The sequence below is a fragment of the Ambystoma mexicanum genome, chromosome 5q, assembly GCF_040938575.1.
Source record: "Ambystoma mexicanum isolate Mex_15411 chromosome 5q, UKY_AmexF1_1, whole genome shotgun sequence".
NCBI lineage: Eukaryota > Metazoa > Chordata > Amphibia > Caudata > Ambystomatidae > Ambystoma > Ambystoma mexicanum.
This window is the reverse complement of record NC_090933.1, coordinates 778,419,591-778,436,441: the sequence shown is the minus strand read 5'-3', so window position 1 is coordinate 778,436,441 and position 16,851 is coordinate 778,419,591.

Below are 16,851 nucleotides of genomic sequence, written 5' to 3'. Positions count from 1 at the left end.
GCCTCTTCCCTACATTGACCAAGGGCTGGCCCAGATCCAGGGGTCACAGGTATTCACTGCAATAGACCTGACCAATGGATACTGGACTGTGCCTGTCAGTAGGGAGGACCAATACAAGCTGGCTTTTACCTTTGGAGGCCAGCAGTACACATGGACCCGGACTCCCTTCGGATACCTCAACTCCGGCAAGGAATTCAACATTTTTCTACATAAGGCCATGCCCGACCTGGGTGCAAGGGCTTATGTAGATGATGTCCTCATCAAAAGTTCATCTGTGGAGGAACACATAGCGGAGATCTGTTATGTTCTGACACAGTTGAGGGCCGCCGGAGCAAAACTTTCCTTTCAGAAAGCACAGTGGTGTAGAACCCGTGTTAATTTCTTGGGGCACGAGATTACTCCTCAGGGTCTCTGTCCCCAGGAAAAGAAAGTGGAAGCACTCCAGAAACTGAAAGACCCCACAACCTAGCGGGAACTAAGGAGCCTCCCCAGCTGTAAGACTCTGAAATACAGCTGCCCAGCGTGTGTCGATGACCAAGCAGAGAGCGGAAAGGATAAGTGAGCTTGGGTTCCTGCCGAGCCGTACTTTTAGACAGAGTGGATACCGCTGGGTAATGTTTGGATTGAAGACTTTTAGCCATGAGACGTACTCTAGTATAAGTTGAAACATGTATAGCGGGCTATCCCAGGCGGTTGTACACTAAAATCATTGTGCAGCATTGTTATGATTCCTGCCCCTCATGTCCCAAGCCCTCCAAGATATCAGGCTGGAGCCAGGCCACGATCATCTATATGGCCCTCAAGGGCCTCTCCATCCCTCCAAAGACCCACTTGGAGTCAGACTTGGCGCTTGTGGCACCAGACACACTCACTCCCATAGGATAACATTGAGGATTGGACTTGTAGTGCATTGATGGGGACAAGATGGATGCCCCCACATATTTCAGTTCCCAGAACTGCATGTGCGATCTAGTCTTTTGGATGTGGTTCAGCCCAGAGACACCTGGGATATCCAGAGACTATTTAAGCCACACCCAGGCTGAGAAACATGCTTTGCGTTTTCTGCACCTGCAGCGTGACACTCACCGTGTTTGGATCGGTCTCCAGTAGGCCTGCATCTTTCTTCTGCGCTCAGCTCCTGAAAGAACAAGAACACCGTTAGGAACAGCCTTACCTTGCGGCGCTTCTGCCCATCATTCATCGCTCCTTCTGTTCTGCGTGCATCATCGGTGGTGTCATTCCAATCCCGGCACGCCGCTTCTTAAGGAAAAGGGAAAAGAACAGAAAAAAAGGCATTAGTAAGCATTCTGCAAATCTTCGTTTATTTTTGAATACTGTACGAGCTTCAAACGCTTACCTGAATCCCAGCCGCTCTGGGGGAACTCTGTCTCTGGAACTTCACATCCATCTGCAAGAGGGAAAAGACACTCCAGGTTAGAGTGGAAACATCTAGAGGCGCCGCATACCGCGATTACCCACCGCATTTGTTCCACATAACCGACATCCACGCTGAAAACATCGCAGCACCTAAAAGACACAGAAAAAGAATTCAGTTCAATGCAAATACGAAAGGGGTGCATTGCGCATCGCGCTCTCACTCACCTTCAGCGCTACTCATCTCAGCAGCACGCTGCCATCCCCAGACGCCGGCCATCATCTAATGAAGGAAAGGAACAAAGTTAGAGAACTGTTCAAAAGACTCATCATACTTACCTGTCGCACTCTTGCCAGTGAAGTAACTAGGCAGCAACGAGCCCGCATCAATCAACGTGCCCCTGCGCTGAAAGCAGGATGGAGAGCACACTATCCAAGAAAACAAGGTGAGCTGAGGATCAAAGGGAAGGGTTGGACCCCAGGGAAGAAGGGGTTCAAGCACACAGAGACAATAGGGAGTTAAACTCTACCAATCCTGTGACCAGTCTCCAGTCGAATAGCCTCCAGGGAAGGGTTCAAGGTCGTAAGAGGTCAGAACAGGCTGAGTGACGTCCTCGTGCATACCAGGTGAGCGTTACAAGCATTTTGTTGGCTAAATGCAGGAGACCCTGGTGCTGCTACATTGAAAGCAGCACTTAGAAGCACGCTATCACCCCCAGTAGTTAGATTAGTCAGGATACTGGTAGTTTGGTATCTCCTGCTGCGTTCTGAGTACCGGCTGTCGGCCGAGAAAGGAACAAGATGCAGGGTAGCCTGAGATCCAGGGATGGAGCTGGGCGACAGGTGGTAACAGTTGGGATAGAGGGAGGGGTGAGTGTTGGCAGGGATGGAACTGGGCAACAGTTGGGAATAGTTAGGGTGGAGGGAGGGGTGTGAGTTGGGTTAATTAAAGGAGGGGGAGTGGGGCAGTTAAAGAGGGATGAACTTACAGACACAAGCCAAAAAGTGTGATGAGGAGTGTGGGGGCGAAGATGGGAGGAGTGGAAAATGAATAAGATGGGTGAACTGAAGATAGCAACCTGGAATGTGAGGGGGCTCAATAACTACATGAAACGTAATAGGGTTATGACGTACTTGAAGAGACAGAAAATAGATATAGCATTAATGCAAGAAAACCATCCGACCAAAGAAAAGCAGGATGCGATAACAAGGAAATAGAAAGGGATAACCCCAGGAGCAACATATTCAGCGTACGGTAGAGAGGTCATAACATGGATAGCGCCACAGATCCTGTTCAAGCTACTACAGTCCACCATAGATAAAGATGGTAGGATGGTATTAATAAGGGGGCTGGTGGAAAATAAAGAGCCTACTTTAGAACCCTATTTACCAAGATAAGTCTGTATATGGACGGAGCGGTGGTGTGGGGGGGGACTTTAACTGTACCCTGGATCCGGCCATGGATAGCTCGGACGAAAAAAGGTCACATAACCGACCCTGGCAGCAAAGGCCTTCAGCACCCTGATAAAAGCTTTTCGGCTAGTAGAAGTATGTAGGCTGCGGCACCCACAGGATAGAGGATACTCACACTACTCTGCCCCACAGAAACCACACACGAGGCTAGATTATATATTTATTGGAACGAGTAAACAAAAGAAGCGACACAAGCAAAATACAAAGCCATGGTCGTCTCAGACCATGCCCCGTTGGTGGTAATGTGGCATATTCTACCACCTAGAGCTACAATCCCGACATGGAGACTCAGGGCCGAATCGTTAAAAGATGCAGGGGTTCATTATGAGTTTGGAGGCAGCCATGGTGCTAATAGCACCATGGCTGCCTCCAAACCCGTGTCCGGGTCATGGTGTCGGAATGAGGACTTACCGGGACATTCTGACCCTTGCAGACCCGGTAAGTCCCCATTCCAAAATGCATTCCCCATTCCCATTCGAGCCCCCATAGGGCTCAATGGGAATGGGGAAGGAGCTAATAACGGGCCTGCAAATTGCGGGCCCGTTATTAGCTCTCTGGTCCCTTAACGGGTCCCACTAAGGGCGGCTGGTAAAACCAGCCGGCCCTAGTAGGACCCGCTAAGGGACCGGCAGTAGGGGGTTGCGGCAGTAGGGGGTTAACGGCACCGGCATCCTTACCGGTGCCGTTAACCCCCTACCGCCATACTCGCAATGATCCCCACAGTGTTCAGAGAGAACCTGAGAAAAGAGATAAAAGACTATTGCGAACATAACACGGGTAGTGTAGATTCGGCTGGGACACTGTGGGAGGCATTTAAGGTAGTGGATGACGGGAGCGTTAATGTCTAAATCAAAGGGGTTGCAGGGCGGTATAAGACAGGAATTACAAAATGCAGAACTGGAGTTAGAAAAGAGGATGCAGGAGGGTACGGGATCCCCAGAGGAGGCCAAGACCACAAACCAATTACAACATGAGTGTAGGGATCACTGGGAGAGGCTAAGCTAGTTATAAGAAATATGTTGAGAGGCAGCATGCTGAAGGTGACAAGCCAGTCAGATTACTGACCGGGTTATATAAAAGTGAGACACCTAGACAAACAATTAGAGCAATACAAGGGATGGATGGTCAGATACGAGAAACCCAGGAAGGAGTAAACAAATGCTTTTTCGAATACTATAAGAGACTATATGCAGACACCACTGAAGGAGAAGAGATAGATGTACTGGAAGCATTAACAGAGATCACACTCCCCAAACTTGAGGAGGCAGAAATGGAGAACCTAGAGGTCCTGATAACGTCAGAGGAGCTACAATCAAGCTACTTCCCACCAGTAAGGCCCCAGGGGCAGATGGACTCCTGAGTGAATTCTATAAAGCTTATAAGCCAGAAATACTCCCCCCAATGCTAGCAATGCTGAGTGAGGTGTTTAGTACAGGCACATTGCCCGGGTCTCTACGGGAGGTTATCATTATTCCGCTCCTTAAACTCAACAAACCGGGCGCAGAGTGCAGGTCCTACAGACCGCTCTCGCTGCTCAATCAGGACAGTAAGATCCTGACAGCAGTGATGGCGAATAGGTTAAGACGACTCATAAACAAACTCAGACCAAATAGGGTATGTCTCATGTAGGAATATATCCAACAACCTGCAGAGACTCCATCATGTTATAGGTTATGTCCAGGGGAGCTCCCAAGAGGCTGCAATAATCTCACTGGATGCGGTGAAAGCCTTCGAATTGTTCAAATGGCCGTGGTTGTTGGCGGTTTTGGAAGAATACGGAATTAGGCCTGTATATCTGAGATGGGTCTGATTATTATACAGTGAGCCATTGGCGCGAGTCAGAATGGATACGAGCATTTCAGAACAGTGGCAACTGAGCAAAGGCACCAGAGAGGGGTGCCTGTTTTCTGCAATGCTTTTCATCCTGGCATTAGAGCCCTTAGCAACATACTTAAGGCAGCAATATGGGGAAGTAGGAATCAGCACTAAGGGGGGGCAACACTTGATATTGATGTATGCTGATGATATGCTGTTGTACTTGAGATACCCAGAAGAGAATATAAAAATCATTCTAGAGGTTATGGAGCGGTATGCGAGGTTGTCTGGCATAACAGTTAACCCAAAAAAGTCAAGCATATTGCCCTTTGGGAGATACGTAAGAATGCCACAACACAAACTAACTGTGCTACAGATAAAGTGGGAAACTGAGACGTTTAGATACCTGGATATAGAAATATATCACAATATTGAAGACGAACATAGGCAAAATACTGTGGAGGCGGTATCTAAAATAGAAAAAAATTATGGTATTTTGAGGCAAGCTGCCTTTGACTATGATGGGAAGAGTGGCGTTATTAAAGATGGTGGTACTGCCCAGGCTATTACATTATTTTGCTAACATCCCACATACAATACCCAAACGATTCTTTTCAAAACTACAGAGCATATAAAAATCATTCTAGAGATTATGGAGCGGTATGCGAGGTTGTCTGGCATAACAGTTAACCCAAAAAAGTCAAGCATATTGCCCCTGGGGAGATACGTAAGAATGCCACAACACAAACTAACTGTGCTACAGATAAAGTGGGAAACTGAGACGTTTAGATACCTGGATATAGAAATATATCACAATACTGAAGACGAACATAGGCAAAATACTGTGAAGGCGGTATCTAAAATAGAAAAAAATTATGGTATTTTGAGGCAAGCTGCCTTTGACTATGATGGGAAGAGTGGCGTTATTAAAGATGGTGGTACTGCCCAGGCTATTACATTATTTTGCTAACATCCCACATACAATACCCAAACGATTCTTTTCAAAACTACAGAGCATATGCAGGGGTTTTATCTGGCATAATTCCAGGAATAGAATACCATTATGAAAGTTACAAAACTCGTATGAGCTAGGAGGCATTAGATCACCAAACTTTGAAGTATACTATCTAGCTAGCCAACTCCAATATGTAGCAAGGTGGCTATCAGAAGATCAAACACTCAAGTCTAAACTGCTGAGTGCTGAATGCACCCCCCTATTTCTTGAACAAGAGGATGTGGTTGCTGAAACAACATAGGGCGGGAGAGGGCAGACTATTGGACCTGGGAGGGGAGACGTGGCGTAGAGCTTGCCAGTTAATGGAGAACCCGTCCCCCTGTTCTCCACAGATTCCGCTAGTGGCGCTAGAAGGAGTAGATGAGCAAATGGGGCTGAATATCAGAAGGAAGAGGGAACCGGTAGGCATAGTGACATTGGGGGATGTGTGGTGAGACGGGAAGGTTGAGGAGTTTGATACACTGGTGGAGGACACGGGGTTACATCAGGGAAAGCATATCACATATTCTAGGCTGGTGAGGATTATCAAAGGTAGATGGCCCGAAGCGGTGTTGGCCCAACAGCCTGAGGCAGTCATAGAAACATTTTCTGACATGTCTGAAGGGGGCCACAAGGCCTCCCGTATATATGAGTTGCTGATGTCTACGGTTGGGAAAGAGGTGGTCCAGATGAGACTGAACTGGGAGGAAGATGTGGGGGAATGAATGGAAGATGGGCTGTGGGTCAGAATGCAAGGATACTATAAAAAGGTATTGAGAAACGCACGGTTGCAACAGATTCAGTTGTACGTCACCCACAGAGCATACAAACTATAATCATAACCCAAACGTCTTACCTTCTAAGTGGATTAGTCGCAGCCGGTCTGGATCAACACTTCCATGGACCAGTGAAGCAACTAGGTCCACTCTACACGGCCCTGCTATAAGAAGCAGGACGGATAGCTCAACATTACAATACAACAGGTGAGCTTGCATGGGAAAACGCTTGCGCACTTCATTTTGGCACAAGAGGGTCGAGGGAAGTCACGACACCACCACACCATTCTCATTGCCTCTCATCTTCTCTCAGGGTCAATACCAGCATCCAGAACAGCAGACTCTGCAGCGATAGGGAGAGAGAGGCTATCCATGAGAGTCAAGTCGAGGGAGGGCTCCAACCATGCCCCAACGTCCCCGCAGAGACCAGGTGAGCGTAACAGAACGCGAAGCCTCTCTGAATCTCTGCCTGGGCATTATGGAAACCTCTGAAACCGACCAATTGGCCCAACTACTGGGGGAGCTGCGGGCTGAAGTGCATGCCTCGAGACAAGAGACTAATTCCTTAAGGAGAGACCTTATTGTAGCTCGAGAACGGACGGATGATTTGGCGAGGCAAATGCTCCAGGCACATGCAGGACAAGTGTTACGCTCACCTGGCATCCACGAGGACGCCACCCAGCTGTGGGGACTCTAGTGCCCTTTTCAGCTGCTCCCAGGTATAATCAGCAGAGAAGTTTTGCCTTGTTATGGGTTTTGGCATGCTCTCCGTCCTGCCTTCTTGGCAGGGGCGCATTGTCCTTTGTGGGCGAGTGCGATCTAGTTACTTCACTGATGCAGGCCCTTTGGAGTCTTTCAGGTAGGTCTTATTACTGTTATACTGTATGCCTTTCTTGGATTTAAATAATGTCTTTTCTCTCTCCTTAGGTGTGCGGAAGTTCGCTGTGGAACGTTGGCTGAATTGGGACTCAACGGCAGGTGATGGTGCTTCGAGAGCGCCTTGATGCGGTAAGTAGGCGCTATGTGCAGCGCTATGATGCCTTGCCTTTGCTAACCTGTTCCCGTAGGTTGCGGTGCTCACCCGGAGCAAGAAGTCCCAAGGCGATGCTGGTCGATGGGCGACTCGTGAGGTAAGCTGCCGGCACAATTGTAAAATGTATAATGTCCTGTTTCTCTCCTTTTGCAGATCCAACGGTCCGGGAGGCTCGCTGTTCCTTGGATGCTGATTGCAGGAGCGGATGGCAGCTAGCGGGGGAATCACAGGTAAGCTGCTGCTATTAACGATGTCCTTTTGTTTTTCAGATGCTGTTCTTCCGAGGTTCGCAGATGCAGCTGAACACGATGAGCGTCACTTTGCAGGATTGCAAAGTAACGCGAAGCGTGTTCTCCAAGTCGGGTATGGTTTAAATAGCATCAAGAAAGTAGTCCAGGTAAAATAGTCCCTAGGCTACCACACCCAAAACACTATACCGCATAGCTTGGTTCCAAGGAGCCAAGCTATGTGGATGCCTCCATGTTGACTGGCACTGAAATAAAGTAGTTCCCAAGCACAAGTCTTCATTAAGTATGAGCCTGGCCCCAAGAGGGCCTAGGCAAAGGATGCCTAAACTTGCTGGGGCCCCAGCTGAGACCCCTCCTGGCCCATAGGCCTGCCGGGGGTGTTTCAGGAAGTGGGTCGTGACAGCACTCCCCCCCAAGGCCCCTCTCAAGGTGTTCCTCCTGTCCGGCCCTGGTTTAGTTGGAAAGTTGCAATGATATGTTCTGTTCAGACGTGGTGCATGAATGTTTTCACAGGGTTCCCAAGATCTGTCTGTTTCGCTCACCTGGCTCCCACAGAGGCATCAATCTGAACTGGACAGCTGCGGTCTCCACCAATGTGACGCGTAGGGCCGAGATGACGGACTGGACTGGCCCACCTAGTTTCGTTTGCTTGGACCGTAGGAATATTCTTCTGCAAATGGAGAAAGGGAATTAACCACCCGTGGAGTTGAGCGTAAATCCTCCCACCCCCGGTGTTCTCCCCACTGATCACCTTTGATGTCCCCTCTTATAGTCTCACCTGATGGTTTGAAAAGATGAGCTCTCCATCCTGCATTGAGCGCAGGGGTGCGTAGATAACCAGTTGCTTCACTGGCTCGATGGAATTGGTGAGTTCCAGAATAATATTGACTCTGAGATTCCCGGCAAGACGCCGTAAGTATGTAGCTCATAAGAGTTAAAATGCCTGACTTTCACTCTTGTCCGATTCCTTGCAGGTTGCAGCTTGACCCTAGTGAAGAGTTCCTCGTGGCAACCGGTAATATTCTGGTAAGGATTTGTATTATCCAACACAGTTCGATAACATAATGTCAATATGTAACCTGTTGCTTTCTCTCTTATTCAGGCGCTGAGAGAAAGTATGAAGTCTCGGGGAATAATGCCTCCGGCGGTAAAATCAGGTAAGTCTATTGTGGTGAGGAGGGTTCCCCTTGTTGGTCCCTTTGTTTCACCTTGCTGTCAGTCTGTTTCCCCTTAGGGGCCGGGGTTCGGCGAAGATGCAGTGGAAGCTGTGCCGACCCGTGAAGAGGAATAGTACCCCCGGTGGTAAAATCAGGTAGGTCTATGGGGGGTAACTAATATTCCTCTGTGCATTCCCTTGGCTCACCTTGCTGTTCTTGTCTTCTCCTTAGGTGCCGGAGTGCGGCGGGAACATGCAGGAGGATGCGGTGGAATGTGAAGATGCTGCGAAGGCCGCTGAGTTCAGCGCGGCGCTGCATCAGGCGAGGCGACGTGCATAAAATAACTTCTTTCTTCCAGCTCGAAAGCGCGATGGATCGGGAATTCAGGTAAGGATCAAAGGTATTGCTCTTGTTCTAACCTTTTCTCCTTCTTTCTCCCTTTTTTTAGGCGCTCCAAACTCGAGGTGGGCGTGACAGAAGACTGGATGCAGACTTGCAGGCACAGTGAGCGTTACGCTCCTGGATGCAGAATAACGCGAAGCGTGTGCTGCTCTTCGGCGTGGTTGAAATAGCCTCCAAAGTAGTCCCAGGTAAGTATTCCTCCCCAGCCCCACCCGAGTAAAAAAATAGTCCCTAGGTAAAGTAGTCCCTTCCAAGCCTCTTTTGGCTTGCAGCTCTTGCAGCATGGTCTGCATCAGGTAAGTTTGCAGCATGTTCTGCATCAGGTGAGTTTTAATCTATGAGTCTGGCGCCTATAGTGCCAGGACTGACTCTCCATATGAGCCTGGCGCCATAGGCGCCAGGACTGCACCCAAATAGCCCCTAGCAGGGGTTGTTGGGCTTGCTTGGGATAACTTGATGCCTGCTTCCGGGGTTGCTGGACTTGGTCTGGGTCCCCGGGGGTAGGCATCATGACACTGTCTTGGGGTCCAAATCCTTTCCAATCAACTTTCATAGTATAGCCTTCCCCTTGAATACTTGGAATCCAAGATGCTTCTGACTTCGAATTCTGGTTCTCCGTCAATAAGTATGGGTTTTGGTGGTGTCCCAATCTGTGTACCGGGCTGCATCATTTTTAATAGGGACACATGAAATACTGGGTGAATCTGTAGGTTAGGTGGCAAGTCTAGTTTGACGGCCGCTGGATTGATAATTGCCTTGATGGTGTAAGGTCCTAGGTACCTGGGTTGAAAAATCCGGGTTCCTTGATAGGTACAAACTTGGCAGCCAGCCAAACCTTGTCTCCTACCTGATAGTCTGGGGCCTTTTTCTGGTGTTGGTCGGCAAATTGCTTTTGTTTTTCTTTGGCGAAAATAAGATGTTCTTTGGCCTTTTTGAAAGCCTGAGTGATGTTGGTGTGAAGAGTTTTTACTGCTGGAATTTCCAAATTTGTTGGGACATTTAGTTCTGAGGTACGTGGGTGTCTACCATAAAGGGTATAAAAGGGTGTTTGTCCGGTACTGGAGTGCAAGGAGTTGTTATATGCGTACTCGCCTATCCATAACAAATCTTTCCAGTCTCTTAGTTCATGGTGTAACATGCACTGTAGGTATTGTTCGAGGGTCTGGTTGGTCCTCTCGGTCTGACCGTCCATTTGGGGGTGATGGCTAGTGGATAGCCAGACGTCAATGTGTGCCATTGCACAACATTTTTTCCAGAAGTTGAAGATGAACTGGCTACCTCGATCGGAGATCAGGACTGATGGGAAGTCATGTAGTTTTACAATACCATCCAGGAACACTTTGGCTAGAGTGGATGTGTCAGGGAGGCCTTTGAGCGGAATAAAGTGCGCCATCTTTGAGAACAGGATGGTGTTAAACCCTTGACTGGGAGGTAGGTCAGTGATGAAGTCGAGGGAAAGAGTGTGCCAGGGAGTGGGAGGAATGTCCAAAGGTTGCAGAAGACCGGATGGTTTTTGTTTTTGCGATTTGTTTTGCGCACAGACGCCGCAGGACTGAACATATTGGATGACATCCTTACGCCAGGCAGGCCACCAGAAGTTCTGTTTTACCTTGGCTAGAGTCTTGGTGATTCCAGGGTGCTCTTCGATCAGGGAATCATGATAACTAGCAACAATTTGTTGTTGTAAGTCTTTGGTGGGTACATACAACCGATCCTTAAAAAAGGTTAAGTGATCTTTAATGGAATAGTGTTCTCATTGCACTTGCCAAGCGAGGAAGGCATCTGGGTTCATGGTTTGTTGAATCTTATCTCTCAGTTCAACTTGGGTTAAGGCCATAGTGAGGCCCAAGAGCTTGTCTTCCGGTATGATGGGGAATGGATCTGGGGGCGTATATATCATGTCAGCAGTGCCTGTACGAGAGAGTGCGTCAACTTTTCCATTCGTGACCCTGGTAGAAAAGTATTGACATAGTCGTATTCGGCAAAGAAAAGGGCCCACTGCAATTGGCGTGAAGACTGGGCTTTAGCTGTTTTAAGGTATTGCAGGTTTCGATGGTCAGTGATAACTGTAATGGTGTGTCTGGCCCCCAGAAGGTATTGCCGCCAGGCCTTAAAGGTCGATTTGATCGCCAAGAGTTCTTTGACTAAAAGGCCACTGTATGTAGCTGGCCTATTACTGGGTCTCTTTGTGAGAGGACAGCTCCCATCGGTATGCTGGAAGCGTCTGTTTCCACGATATAAGGAAGATCTGGGCGAGGATGTTGCAGGATTGGCGCGGAGGTGAACCTTTTCTTGAGTTCCTGAAAAGCTTCCTCTGCTTCTTCGGTCCAGGCAAATTTTTTCTTTTTTTTCTTAGCAATATGGTGATCGGGTGTACAACCTGTGAGAAGTCTGGTATGAACAGGCGATAGAAGTTCGTAAAGCCCAATATGCTTTTACTGACGTTGGTGATGGCCATTTCAAAACGGCGTCTACTTTACAAGAAAGATGCTGATCGGCATAGAAGTGATACTCCACAATACCAGATAGGGGGCCAAGTATGGTTAGCCACAAAACATATACCTCTAAAGGGAACACGGACCTTTAACCCCAGATATTTGGGACCTTACTCTATTAAGGCTATTATCAACCCGGTGGCTATCAAGTTGGACTTACCTGCTAATATGCGAATTCACCCCGTCTTTCCTGTTTCACTTTTGAAGCCAGTGCAACCAGGGACAAGACTAACCAAGCCAACAGACCCCATCCTTGTAGACTGAGAACCCAAATTTGAAGTGAAGAACATCCTGGACTCCAAGCTGATAAAGTCAAAACCTTTTTATTTAATCAACTGGAAAGGTTACAGACTACAGGAAAGGTCATGGGAACCTAGTGACCATGTTCATGCACCCTGATTAGTGAAAAAATTCCACCGAAATTTCCCAGGCAAACTGAAACCACAGGGAAGAACGACTTTAGGAGGGGCCTTGGGGGGGAGTGCTGTCATGATGCCTACCCCCGGGGACCCAGACCAAGTCCAGCAACCCCGGAAGCAGGCATCAAGTTATCCCAAGCAAGCCCAACAACCCCTGCTAGGGGCTATTTGGGTGCAGTCCTGGCACCTATGGCACCAGAATGATATGGAGAGTCTTACCTGATGCAAACCATACTGCAAAACTTACCTGATGCAGACCATGCTGCAAGAGCTCCAAGCCAAAAGAGGCTTGGAAGGGACTACTTTACCTAGGGACTATTTTTTGACTCGGGTGGGGCTGGGGAGGAATACTTACCTGGGACTACTTTGGAGGCTATTTAAACCACGCCCGAAGAGCAGCACACGCTTCGCGTTATTCTGCATACAGCAGTGTAACGCTCACTGTGCCTGCAAGTCTGCATCCAGTCTTCTGCCACGCCCGCCTCGAGTTTGGAGCTCCTAGAAAAAGGGAGAAAGAAGGAGAAAAGGTTAGAACAAGAGCAATACCTTTGATCCTTACCTGAATTCTCGATCCATCGCGCCTTCGAGCTGGAAGAAAGAAGTTATTTTATGCGCGTCGCCTCACCTGCTGCAGCGCCGCACTGAACTCACTGGCCTTCGCAGCATCTTCACATTCCACCGCATCCTCCTGCATGTTCCCGCTGCACTCCGGCACCTAAGGAGAAGACAAGAACAGCAAGGTGAGCCAAGGGAATGCACAGAGGAATATTAGTTACCCCCCATAGACTTACCTGATTTTACCGCCGGGGGTACTATTCCTCTTCACGGGTCGGCGCAACTTCCACTGCATCTTCGCCGAACCCCGGCCCCTAAGGGGACACAAAAGGACAGCAAGGTGAAACAAAGGGACTAACAAGGGGAACCCTCCTCACCACAATAGACTTACCTGATTTTACCACCGGAGGCATTATTCCCAGAGACTTCATATTTTCTCTCAGCACCTGAATAAGGGAGAAAGCAACAGGTTACATATTGACATTATTTTATCGAACTGTGTTGGATAATACAAATTCTTACCAGAATATTAACGGTTTCCACAAGGAACTCTTCACTAGGGTCAAGCTGCAACCTGCAAGGAATCGGACAAGAGTGAAAGTCAGGCATTTGAACTCTTACAAACTACATACTTACGGCGTCTTGCTGGGAATCTCGGAGTCAACATTGTTCTGGAACTCACCAATTCCTTCGACCCTGTGAAGCAACTGGTTATCTACGCGCCCCTGCGCTCAATGCAGGATGGAAAGCTCATCTTTTCAAACCATCAGGTGAGACTATAAGAGGGGACATCAAAGGTGATCAGTGGGGAGAACAGCGGGGGTGGGTGGACTTACGCTCAACTCCATGGGAGGTTAATTCCCTTTCTCCATTTGCAGAAGAATATTCCTACAGGCCAAGCAAACGAAGCTTGGTGGGCCAGTCCAGTCCGTCATCTCGGCCCTACGTGTCTCATTGGTGGAGACCGCAGCTGTTCAATTCGGATCGACGCCTCTGTGGGAGCCAGGTGAGCGTAACAGTATGAGCCGGAATTGAGGTGCCTTGATGAGATCGAACGAAAGAAGTTCCCGATGTCCATCCTGGCACAGCAAGGTTATCTTGGTGTTACGCTCACCTGGTTCCCACAGGGGCGTCGGTCGGACCCGGACAGCTGCGGTCTCCACCAACGTGATGCGTAGTGCAGAGATGACTGTTTGGACTGGCCCGCCTAGTTTTGTCTGCTTGACCCGAAGAAGTATTCTCCTGCTAGTGGAGAAAGGGATTTAGCCACCCGTGGATTTTAGCAGTGGATTTTAGCAAGGACCTCCCCGCTGCTCTCGATCTCCCCAGTAGTCACTTCTGATATTTCCTTTTAGTAAGCTCACCTTATGTATTTAAATGATGAGCTCTCCATCCTGCTTGGCATGCAGGGGCACGCAGATACCAGTTACTTCACTGGCTTGAAGGTACTGGAGGTGTTCCGGCTATTGATTGCGGGGCTTATAAAGTTCAAAAGAGTTCAATATGTCCGATGTTCACTCTTGTTCCATTCCCTTTTTGGAATTGCAACTGGGTCCAAAAGAATACTGCCTGGAGGTAGCTGATGGCGTTTGGGTAAGAGTCTGTATTTCCCAACACTGTCCGGTAAAGTTGCCTGAGTTTAATTTGTTGTTTTCTCTCCCTTTATAGGTGCGGTTTATGAAGATGTGGCATGTTAAAGGGTCATGCCTCCGGTGGTAAATCAGGTAAGTCTATGGTAAGTGATGATATTTGGCGCCCTCCGGGCTCACCTTGTTGTTTCTTTGGTTTTCCCCAGATGCTGGAGTTCGGCGACGAAAAAGATGGAGAGAGCGCCGAGCTGAAAGATGCTGTGGACTGGTGAGTATAATGCGGCGCTATAGCTGGCGATGCGACGTGTGTTGGAATAATGTTCTTTCCAGACTCTGAGACGTGCTGGGTCCGGAATCAGGTAAGGAATAAAAATGATGTTCGTTATCTAACCTTTCCTCCTTCTTTTCCCCTTTTCCTAGGAGCTCCGGATTCGAGGCTGGCGTGGCAGAAGACTAGATGCAGGCTTGCAGGCATGGTGTGCGTTACGCTGCAGAATGCAGAATAACGCGAAGCATGTGCTGCTGATCGGGCGTGGTTTAAATAGCCTCCAAAGTAGTTCCAGGTAAGAAGTTCCCCAGAACCACACCCGAGTAAAAAAATAGTCCCTGTAACAAAATAGTCCCATTCAAGCCTCACGTTGGCTTGGATTCAGTTGCAGCATGCAGCATGGTCTGCATGAGGTAAGTAATGCCTATGAGCCTGGCGCCTATGGCGCCAGGACTGATTCCTATTATGAGCCTGGCGCCTAAGGCGCCAGGACTGAACCAAAACAGCCCCCAGCCGGGACTGTTGGGGTTTTGATAAATATCTGGATGCTTCCCCCGGGACTGATGGACTCGATCCGGATGCCCGGGGGGTAGGCACCATGACACTCGGATGTGCGCTGGGTTACGGGTCCGGAAGCAATTTCTGTCCCATCCACCGTGGTTACCTTGTCTGTAGTCGGCTTGGAACACAGGGGAAGCCCCATCTCTGCAGCCAGGTCCTGATCTATATAATTCCCAACTGCTCCGCTGTCGATGCATTCTTGATGACCGTTGGTTATTAATTAAGATCACCGGCATTGCTAAGTGTGAGGTCGGTGGCTCTTTTCCCTCACTCGACAAACTGACCTCTACGTTTGCTGAACTGGGTAGTTTCCCGACTGACACTCCTTCTCTTCATCTTTTTCCGTGGCTCCAACGATCTTCCTCGGAGGTTTCACTGGGCAGTCCTTCAGGAAATGCCCTGACTTTCCGCAGTACAGACATAGTTGTTGTTGTCTCCTTTTATCTCGCTCTTGTTTTGTTAGCGGGGGTCGTACCCCTCCGATTTGCATGGGCTCCACAGTATTTTCTTGCACTCGCGTTACATTGTCTCTAGGTCGAACGTACACTGGCCGAGGGTCCATTTTAGAATGGTCTGCTTTTCGGTCTTGCAACCGGTGGTCCAGTTGCACAACCAAGTCAATTCAGGACAATCTCTGGGAGGATTAACCACTTGAGCTAGAACGTCTTTTAATTTGCCTCGTAAGCCCCGATGAAACAACATGGTTCTTTTGTTTTCAGGCCACCTAGCTTCAGCAAAGAATCGGTTGAAAGTAGCAATGTATGTTAACAAATCCTGATTTCCCTGTAGGCGGGAAAGGAGTTCATTGTCCACAGCTTGTTCTCGGGTATGGCGAGCAAAGAGTTTTTCCATTTCCCTCTAAAAGTCCCCAAAGTTATGTAATAAAGGGTCATCATGGGACACCAATGGTACCGACCAATCTGCGGCACTGCCACTTAGGTATGATAAAACAAAGGCTACCCGGGTTTGGTCATTTGGGAATGCTCCCGGCCTGCAAAGAAAATAAAGGCGACACTGATTCATGAAAGCTGCATATTTTCGTGGATCACCAGCAAACCTCTCCGGTGGTGCCAAAGGAACTGTACCTGGTAACACAACTTGTACCGGAGTAGAGACAGTGGATGACATGCTAGGATTTTGCATCAGTGGGTTGTTCCCAGGTAGAGGCGTCTGACCCGCTTGTGATTGCAAGACTTGCCTGCTAATATCTTCGGTACACTCTTTAGTCACCAATAAGTCTCTCCGGAGAGCGTTAGTCTCCTGTCTGGGAGAGTGAACCTCGGCACGAAGTTCTCCCACCAATTGGGCCAACTGGTCTAATTCTGATGCTTCCATGGCACCCAGGTGGATTGGTTTGGCAGGCTTCGCGTTCTGTTACGCTCACCTGGTATCCACGGGGACGCCACCCAGCTGTGGGGGCTCTGGTGCCCTTCTCAGCCGCTCCCAGGTATAATCAGCGGAGAAGTTCTGCCTTGTTATGGGTTTTGGCGTGCTCTCCGTCCTGCCTTCCTGGCAGGGGCGCGTTGTACTTTGTGGGCGAGTGCGATCTAGTTACTTCACTGATGCAGGCCCTTTAGAGTCTTTCAGGTAGGACTTATTACTGTTATACTGTATGCCTTTCTTGGATTTAAATAATGTCTTTTCTCTCTCCTTAGGTGCGCGGAAGTTCGCTGTGGAACGTTGGCTGAATTG